The 9,843-nt window shown below is 37.3% G+C and overlaps 1 long non-coding RNA gene across 2 annotated transcripts; it reads left to right on the top strand.

The window, feature by feature from the left end:
• Positions 1 to 3,279: 3,279 nt before the first annotated feature.
• On the top strand, positions 3,280 to 8,390 carry LOC130940365 (uncharacterized). 2 transcript variants are annotated; one of them, XR_009070291.1, is made up of 4 exons: positions 3,280 to 3,792; positions 4,369 to 4,483; positions 4,568 to 7,368; positions 7,890 to 8,390. It is a non-coding gene; the product is annotated as an uncharacterized LOC130940365 (long non-coding RNA). The 2 variants fall into 2 exon arrangements; XR_009070290.1 differs by lacking the exon at positions 4,369 to 4,483 and having other exon boundaries at positions 3,309 to 3,792; positions 7,036 to 7,368; positions 7,890 to 8,377.
• The last annotated feature ends 1,453 nt before the right edge of the window (positions 8,391 to 9,843 follow it).

Raw genomic sequence — 9,843 nt, 5'->3', positions numbered from 1 at the left:
AGTTGTTACAAAATAATTAATTTGCTTTTGTAACTAAAGAAAAAAAAATGTTACAAAATCATGTTACATTTTGTAACAAAATTTTTTGATAGAAAAAAAATTGACTGACACGAAAAATATCTTCAAGATCAAAATTTGTTACCACTTTTGTAACGGCTTCTGGTTTTTTGTATCAGAAAAAAATTGTTACAAAATATGGTATTGAATTGTAACAGTTCCATTTTTCGTTACAAAAACTTTTTGTAACGGGACTTACTGCAATGGACCCTTTTTTTGTTACAAAAAACTTTTGTTTCAAAATTTCGACGTTTTGTAACAATATTTTTTGTTACAAATGCGCCTTTTTCTTGTAGTGCATAAAGTAGCTGTGTTCAAGAATCATCATACTTAACTAAGAGAATCAATAACACTATCTGGATTCTGAGTTCCTATAGAAGCCAATCATTCTGAATTTCAAAGGATAAAGTGAGATGCCAAAACTATTCAGAGGCAAAAAGAAAAAGCCCCGCTCATCTAATTAATACTGATCTTCATAGATGTTTTTGGAGTTCATTGCGTATTCTCTTCTTTTTATCTTGTTTGATTTTCAGTTGCTTGGGGACAAGCAACAATTTAAGTTTGGTGTTGTGATGAGCGGATAATTTGTACGCTTTTTGGCATTGTTTTTAGTATGTTTTTAGTATATTTTAGTTAGTTTTTAGTATATTTTTATTAGTTTTTAGTTAAAATTCACTTTTCTGGACTTTACTATGAGTTTGTGTGTTTTTCTGTGATTTCAGGTATTTTCTGGCTGAAATTGAGGGACTTGAGCAAAAATCTGATTCAGAGACTGAAAAGGACTGCAGATGCTGTTGGATTCTGACCTCCCTGCACTCGAAGTGGATTTTCTGGAGCTACAGAAGCCCAATTGGCGCGCTTTCAATGGCGTTGGAAAGTAGACATTCTGAGCTTTCCAGCAATATATGATAGTCCATACTTTGCCCAAGATTTGATGGCCCAAACTGGCGTTCAAAGTCACTAACAGAATTCCCAGCGTTAAACGCCGGAACTGGCACAAGAATGGGAGTTAAACGCCCAAACTGGCACAAAAGCTGGCGTTTAACTCCAAGAAGAGTCTCTACACGAAAATGCTTCATTGCTCAGCCCAAGCACACACCAAGTGGGCCCGGAAGTAGATTTTTATGTCATTTACTCATCTTTGTAATTCTTAAGCTACTAGTTCCCTATAAATAGGACCTTTTACTATTGTATTTGACAATCTGGGTAGCTATCTTTAGTCTTATGCTATCTTAGATCATGGGGCTGGCCTCATGGCTATGCCTAGACCTTGTTCTTATGTATTTTCAACGGTGGAGTTTCTACACACCATAGATTAAGGTGTGGAGCTCTGCTGTACCTCGAGTATTAATGCAATTACTATTGTTCTATCATGAGTGTGATGGGCACTATATCCCAAAAGTGTGGCAGGCACTATATCCCAAAAATGTGGGAACACTTTATCCTAGGAAATGCGACGGGTACTATATCCCATGAGTGTGGCGGGCACTATATCCCAAGAGTGTGATGAGCATTAAATCCCAAGAGTGTGGATGCATGTTAGAGAGACGATATTCGGGTTAGCTACCGGATGTGTCGAGTTCGGCAATATAACCGACACGTGAGATCATGGCCAGTAAGACAGATACGCATCATGTGCATTTGTATGATTTGTTTGAGTATGTATTTGTTTTGGTTTGCTTAACTACTTATATGTTATTATCTGCTATCTGATCTATTTGTTGTAGCTACTATTTATACTTGTGCTTTTCTTGTCTGTTTTGCCTATGTTTGTATCTGAGAGACCCCTGATATGGTGGAGGTGTGATGAGGGTTGTTCCACTCGGTGATTTGGAGGTTCAAAGGAGATAGAAGGTGAAGGATTTGATTGGAGCTAGTATCCCTTAGTGAGATCACCGAGATTTCTGGTTTAAAATTAATTTTAAGTTTGATCTAAGTGTTGGAGTAATAGAAATGCCTCTGATTTTTTCAGGATCTTATATATTATCTATGTGGATATCTTTACTATGCTGACAACCCCCATTTCTCATTCCATACATATATCATTGTTTTTCGGATGCAGGTCGAAAGGCACCTTGTTGAGCATTTGGAGAACCTCCATGCAAGCAAAGAACTATCCTCTGGGCCTTTACTTTTTGTGTTTATAATGTATATATATAGTTTTTTTATCCTTTATATATCATCTTCGTGCAAACTTCTGCCCATTTTCCTCTTTTTTAATGTGGGAGTTGTTTCACCGCTTCTGGGATTTGCTTGGAGGCACTATCACGTACTTTACTGCCATTCATTTTCCAGCTAATACCCAACAATTAAGGCTTTTATATCTCTTCATTTTACATTACGTCTCTATTTATTTTGTTATGGGAATGTGGTGGGTAACGTAGCTCCGCCGTGAAAGGGGTTTCGAGAAGCTTTAGAGGGGTGCCACAGCCTCTTCGTTTAGGGTCTAAATTAGCTTCCCCTTTAATTTTTCTAGTTTTGGGACTTTAATCTATAGTTTGTAGAATTACAGTGGTGGTGCCCCCATTTTGTAGGTATGGTTCGAAGGAGAATTGAACCTCAACGGAAGCTCATGTTTCCAGTTGGAGGGTTTTTCAGAGGTATTTTTGGTGTAATACTGATGTAGTGGGGACCCCTTTGTGCCTTGCAGATCTATAGGAATTACGGGATGCCAATGCGATTTGCGACAGGGGCCACCGTAGAGAGTCAATACGAACTCTCACTTCCTAATTCTCAGGAGCGCGTTTGTTACGTGAACATGGAGGCGCGCTGGTTTTCGGCTGGATGTAGGTTACAAATCCATGTTCAATGTTGTAGGGGTTCGTTTTCCCTTTTCTGATTTCGTCATCAGGCTCTTGAATAAGCATAGAGTCTCCCCCTCCACTACAAAAATAAAAGGTCTCTTGGCACACTTTTTTGGCCACGCTTTAGTTGTTAATGACCACACTTTTATAAGGGTGGCGATTGATTAGTGATTTGGCCACACTTTTTTTGCCATGCTTTAGGAAAACATGCACGCTTTTATGAGGATGGTGACTGCTTAGTGATTAAGCCACACTTCTTTTTGCCACACTTCAAAAGGGCGGCCATAGAGAGAAATAGGCACGCTTTTGAAACATAGCTAATTTGTCTTCCTATGGTCACATTTTTAAAGCGTGCCCATAACTTCTAATTATTTGGGCACCCTGAAAAAGCTTAGCGACAAAGTTTCCACAAAAAAACATTAATTTCTCACCAATTTTTTTCAAGCATTTTAATTTTTCCAAACCCTAAACAATAATTTAATTTCCCACGAGTAAGTAAGAACCCTTTCACTCACGCCGTTGAACACCCAGCCCTTCGTCATCACCACCGTGAACCTTCATCATTGAGAACCCTGGCACCCAGCCCTCTGTCGCACCCTCTCTCACAACCCTCATCGCACCCTCTCTCAACCCTCTATTGCAACCCTTCTCCTCATATCTGCACTTTATCGCAAGCCTCCTCTTCGGATTCGCACTCTATCACAAGCCTCCTCCTCGAATTCACACTCTATCGGCGCTGCCTCCGTTGGTGCACCCTGCATCGGCGTGCCCTCCCTCGATGGTTACTCTCTCGCAAAGGTGCTAGCTGAAAACAGCATCCACGATCTGTTGATCCTCGAAGCTTCCGACCGAATCGACAGAAGAATCTGGAAGGAAACATTCAGTGGCGTCTCCGTCGAGCTCGGTGTCGGATGGATTGTTGGCATCGGCGGTAAAGTGTCCAATCCTAGTTTAGGTTTTGTTTTCTAAATTTCTTGATTTTCTATTTTTATTTATTTTTCTAAACTTCTAATTATTTGATTTTTTATTTTGTTAAACTTTAAATTATTTAATTTTTTGTTATGATTTTTTAATTATTTGTTCTGATTCTTTTTCTGAGAATTTGTTTCTGTTTTAATCATATTTATGATTTTTGGTTATGATTATTTATTGTTAGTTTTGATTATTTATTTTGATTTTTTCTGATTTTGCTAAATGGAAGCCCTATCATCAGTGGGATATGCATTAGAAAACTATCAAGTCACTAACTACTGGTATATGAATTGTACTAATTTCTTACATTGGAGTATATAAAATTTATTTCAACTTGGATAATGAGATTAATTCACTGGTATTCTTTTAATCTTAGTATATGAATTGTACTTTATTATGACACACATGCATTTGTTCGAATAGTACAGATACTTGATACAAGGTTCGAGTGATATGATCATTTGTTATTTTGTTTGGTTATGAAAAATTGTTTATTGGAATGGTTTTTGATTTTGTCTTTAATTTTTTGGTAAAGAAATACTAAATGGGGGTTTCTTGAGGGTGAGAGTCTTTGGTGCACCGCCTCCTAGAATGGTCTTGGTGCAGCAATGTATCTGTGATAAAGGTGTATTGAAAATTCTATGCAATATGTGAGTGCTCAATTCGTTTTTGTTTTTGCATTTGATTGTTGTCTAATGTAATTTAATAGTTAGATAAGAGAGTTTCAATTGCAGGTAGCTCCATTAAAGAAGTTTTAACCTTCAAGACATGTAATAGGTTTATGTACTACTATTTGCATTAAAGTTCTGGGTAGTCTTGTGACAGTTAATGATGATATATTGATTTCATGCTTATTCATGCAAAATTGTTAGAAAATTGATTGATTTGTAACATAATTGATAACCATGATCATCTTGAGAAATAAAGAAATATGATTTTGATGAGATTATTACAAGTTGTGCCCTTGGAGCAACTGGCCATTGGTAGTTCTACCCCTTGCACAGCTTACATGGTTTTGAAAATTTAAGCGAGACTATCAAGGTACCATAATTTCTTTTAGGGTTAAGTACTTTTTTCGTTCTTAACATCTTGGGTTAAAGTCAAAATCATCCCCGACCTTTTTTTCTTATTAAATTCATCTTCAACGTTAGTAAACGTTATAAAATTATCATTTTGTCCATAATAATTTTTGAAATAACATAAAGAACCTTTTCCTATTATCACTACCCACCCACCCACCCACCCATTACTCCACCCCTTCCCACCTAAAACAGAAAAACCAAAATGAAGAAAAAGAACAAAAGAGGGAGAAGAAATAAAAGGAAAGGAAGAAGAGGGAGGTGATGGCAGGGAAGAAGGCGGCCGCCGCCATCGCGTTGTGGCTATAGGACTTGTTGCGATGGGCTTGTCATTCTTCATCTCTCTCTCTGCTAGGGCTTGTCACACTGCTGTCGCTGGTGTTTTCCATCGCCGTCGTCGCTGGGGTTCAACCGCTCCGTCGTTGCTAGGACAACCGTTTACTACTACCATCATCTTCTCTATGCATCCGTAGGCTTTTCCTTTGCCGTTGCAAGTCTGGGCTTTGGTTCCTCTCCCGTCACGCTATGCTCTGCTGCGCTGCCATTGCTAGAGTTTCAATCGCTCCGTTGTCGCTGGGCAAGAGTTTCGTTGCTCTCCCATCATTGTTGTACACCTGCTCTGTCTCTACTATTGCTGTGCAAGGGTTTCGTTCTTCCTTTTTTATTTTATGTTTTTTTAATTTTTGAAGAACATAAACATCATTTCTTTCTTTTTAATTTTTTTAATTTCTGTTGTTGCTGATTTTGGATCTAAAATTGCGGTTGATGATTGCTAAATTGTTGTTTAATTTGAAATTTCTGTTAAATTTATTTTGTGAATTTTGCTGTTGCTGAATTGTTGCATAAAATAAAAGCGTTTAGGTGGAAAAAAGGGGTTGGGAGTAGTGGGTGGGTGTAGGGGTGGCAAACAGGCCTAAATCTGTCGCATCGGCCCGTGTAACCTACCAAATAGGCAGGTCAGGCTGGAAAATTGGGACTGCCAAAGAGCAAAAAAATCCGCCTAACCCGCACCGCTTAAACCGCAGGCTTTGGCGGGGCGGTGTGGGCTTTCCCGCTGGGCTTAGTCTTTTTGACAAGGGGATATTTTTGTAATTTTTTTGCCAAAATCCAACTTCCCCCATCCCAACTTACAAGAGTATGAAGATGAAAATTGAGTATTCTGGATTATGTTTATGTTGCTTTCGAGACAATATTTATAATTATGTTTTGAATTATATTTATTTTGTTTTGGAGACAATATTTATAATTATGTTTTGGATGAAAACGTGGTTTATAATTATGTTTATTAGATATTTATAATTACAAAGACTTTAATGTTTGTAAATATAAAAATTTAATTTTTTTATGCCTTTAGAAATTATAAATTTATTAATATAGTTATGAAATTATATATATTATTTAGTAGTTAATAGTAAAAAAAACAGGAGCTTTGGCGGGTTTAGCCCGCCAGCCCGCAATTAGGCGGGACGAGGTGGGATTCTAGGACTGCCTCACTAGGCGGGGTGGATCAACCCGCCAAAAGGCGGTCTTCTGGCGGGGCGGGCCGGGGAGGGGGCGGGCTTCTCCACTTGCCACCCCTAAGTGGGTGGTAGTGATTTAGGATGATGAACTAGTAATAGAGAGAAAGGTATGATGGTTATGGGGGCCAGTAGTGATGGTTATGGTGGTAGTAGTGATGGTGATAACGAGAGAGAGAGCCATGGTGATAATGATGCAAAGGTTAGTGGTGAGGGTGGGGAGAGTTTTTTTAATTTTGTTTAAGGACAAAATTTTCCGAAAAATATTTTTTATGGACGAAAGGATGATTTTATAATGTTTTCTAATATTGAGGATGATTTTAATAATAAAAAAAAAGGTCAGGAACGATTTTAATTTTGACCCAAGACGTTAAGGATGAAAAAAGTTCTTAACCCTTTTTTTAAATAGTATATCATCTTTTATGGAATGTTCAATGTGATCAATATTCATGTATTTTCTTTGTTTTGTGCAATTAACTTTGAAATATATAAATGCATTAATCCAAAATTAAATATTCCTTTTATTCACGTGTCTTGCATTAATCAATCATACGATATATATATGGATATATGCTTGATTTTTTTTAACCTACGTCAATTTTTCAGGTGGGGACTTCTTTTCTATCTTTTCTCTAGCCAGCAAGATTGCCCCAAGTGTTATTTTTGTCGATGAGATTAGTATCACATTTAAGTGTATTCCTTTTCTGTTATCTTTCTCTGTAAACTTTTCTGGTTTAATCTTTTTTGCTGTCAAGTCAACATAATGTTAGGAAGACATGAAACTCCTGCCGAACATGAGACTGTGCATAAAAAGAAGAATGAGTTCATGATGAATTGGGATGGTTTGCGAACAAAAGATAAAGAGAGTGTACTTGTTCTCGTTGCTACAAATAGGCCCTTTGATCTTGATGAGGTTGTTATTAAAAGGCTTTCAAGAAGGTAAATATACTATTTTAATATCCTATTCTAAGTGCTAACTTCAGCCATTGGCTTAAATTTTCAATGGCTATGATTCATAGGGAACCTTGGATCATTAAGAACCAAAATATAGTTTGTCCCATTGAAGAAAAGCTCTTGTTATTCTATATAAGATTGTACGGTTTTTTGTACTAATCAGTAGTATTTCTTCTTCAAACATACAGATTTATGGTTTTCCCCTTTCTTTCATGCACTCTATTAAGGAGTTACTAAGTTTTGTGAATACTTGTATTGCGCTTGAAAATGGTTTCATCGTTGCTATTGTATACATTTTTTGTATGAGAAAGTCCTTTCAGTTTTTAGAGGGTTAAATAGCAATCCTTGAAAGTTCATGGTTTATCGCTGGCATGAATTTACATTGATGTTGCTGATTGTCAGAAACTGTGGGTTTCTTTGTGTTTGGAAATGTCATTCCTATGCTAACATGTAACAAACTTGCCTAATATGCAAGTTAGTATCAAATCTAATTTGCTCTTTTGCAGGTAGAATATGGTAATAAAACCAACAGTTGTATTGAGGGCTATACTTGTTAGAGGGGTGCAACATCTGCTAAAATAGCCGGTGCAATGAAGGACGCAGGTGGTGTAAAAATAGGTGCAATTGTGGCTGCAATGACAGCAGCAGCACCGCAGCTGTGGCATGATCAAAATAAGAACAAAAGATGATCCTCAACAGTCTCCAAAATAATGTATCTTTATTTGTTTTTGGATTTCATTATGTAGATTAGTTAAATCTTCCCTGAGTTTTATGAGAACAAAGAGAGCCATTTGCGGATTGTGATATTGACATATGGTGAATATAATAACCATTTCAAATGTTTTGTTAGATATGGAATCATGAAGTCTTAGATGAAGTTGTACACTCAACTGAATAGCGTTTAGATGTTGTAAATTTTACTTTGCAAAGTGATGACTTTGTAGTGAATTTGTTTTCTTTTCTTTTTATTTTTTTCAATTTTTCTGTGCTAGCTTATGTTTGTATTTTTATATAAGGTTTATTTTAATAACATAATTTAGTTTTTTCATAATGATTAGTTATTTAATGTTGATTATGCTGGCTTCCATAATGTTGAAAGCAATATGGAGTGGCCTAGTGAAAGGTTTATGTAGCTATTAGCACGCTTTATAAGCGCAGTCATATCTTCTTGTAGTCATCAACAACCACGTTTACTAAGCATAGCCATATATCACTGTATTGGCACGGTTAAAAAGCGTAGCCGTATCTTTCCCTATCGGCACTCTTTTGAAGCTTACCCAAAACCAACCTTCTGGGCACGCTTCAAAATCGTGGCTATATGTGCATTTTTCGGTATGCTTTTAAAGCGTAGCTATAGGATTACACATACGGCCACGTTTTTAAGTGTGGCAATAGATGAAAGTGTGGCAAAAAAGAAAGGGTGCTGATAGATCGACAAAAGCGTGGCGATAGAGCAATTAGTACACTCGCAAATGTGACCTTTTCAAAAGCATGTTGATAGCTCAAAAAGCGTAGCAAAAAGCTATTAGCACGCTATTTTGCACTTTTCAGCACGCTTTAAAAGCTATCATGTAAAATCGAACGGTCTCCGAAGGCTTCTAATCCTAGAGATTGTGCACGCAGCTTTCGAGGCGTCGCGTCAGTTGACGTGAGGGGTTCATTAATTACTCCTGCGCGTGATTTTACCTGATTGCCCCTTGGATTTTTGTATTCATGCAATAACGTTCTTCGTAAATGCCTTAAAAGTTGTTTTAGTTACAAAGGTAACTTCGTTTTCTAAACTCCTCCCCATCATTTTCATACAAATTTCTGCCCATTTTCCTTTGATTTTTCATTGTGGGAGTTGCTTTGACCACTTCTGGGATTTGCTTGGAGGCACTATATATCCCGTACTTTATTACTGTTTATTTTCCAGCTACTGCCATCAAGTAAGGCTTTTCTTCCTCTTTATTTTACTTTGCATCTCTATTTATTTTGTTATAGGAATATAGTGGGTGACATAGCTCCACCGCGAAGGTGGTTTCAAGAAGCTTTAGAGGGGTGCCACAACCTCTTTGTTTAGGGTCTATAGTAGCTTCTCCTTTAATTTTTCTTGTTATGGGACGTTAATCTATAGGTCGTAGGCTTATAATGTTAGTGGTGTCCCAAATTTGTAGGTATGTTACGAACCTCAACAAAGGCTCATGCTTCCAGTTAAGGGGTTCATTGGAGGTATTTCTGGTGTAATATTGATGTAGTAGGGACCTCTTTTCACCTTGGTGAAAAAGATCTACAGGAATTACGGGATGTAGGTGCGATTTGCGGCGGGAACACCGCAAAGGGTCAGTACGAACTCTCACTTCCCAATCCTCAGGAGCGCGCATGTTATGTGAACATAGAGGCATGCCGGTTCCCGACTTAATGTGGGTTTATAAACCCATGTTCAATGTTGTACAGGATCATTTTTCCTTTTCTAATTTC

The sequence above is a fragment of the Arachis stenosperma genome, chromosome 7 (assembly GCF_014773155.1).
Source record: "Arachis stenosperma cultivar V10309 chromosome 7, arast.V10309.gnm1.PFL2, whole genome shotgun sequence".
NCBI lineage: Eukaryota > Viridiplantae > Streptophyta > Magnoliopsida > Fabales > Fabaceae > Arachis > Arachis stenosperma.
Note: the sequence above shows the minus strand (reverse complement) of the source record. Positions and strands in the feature narration are given on the sequence as shown.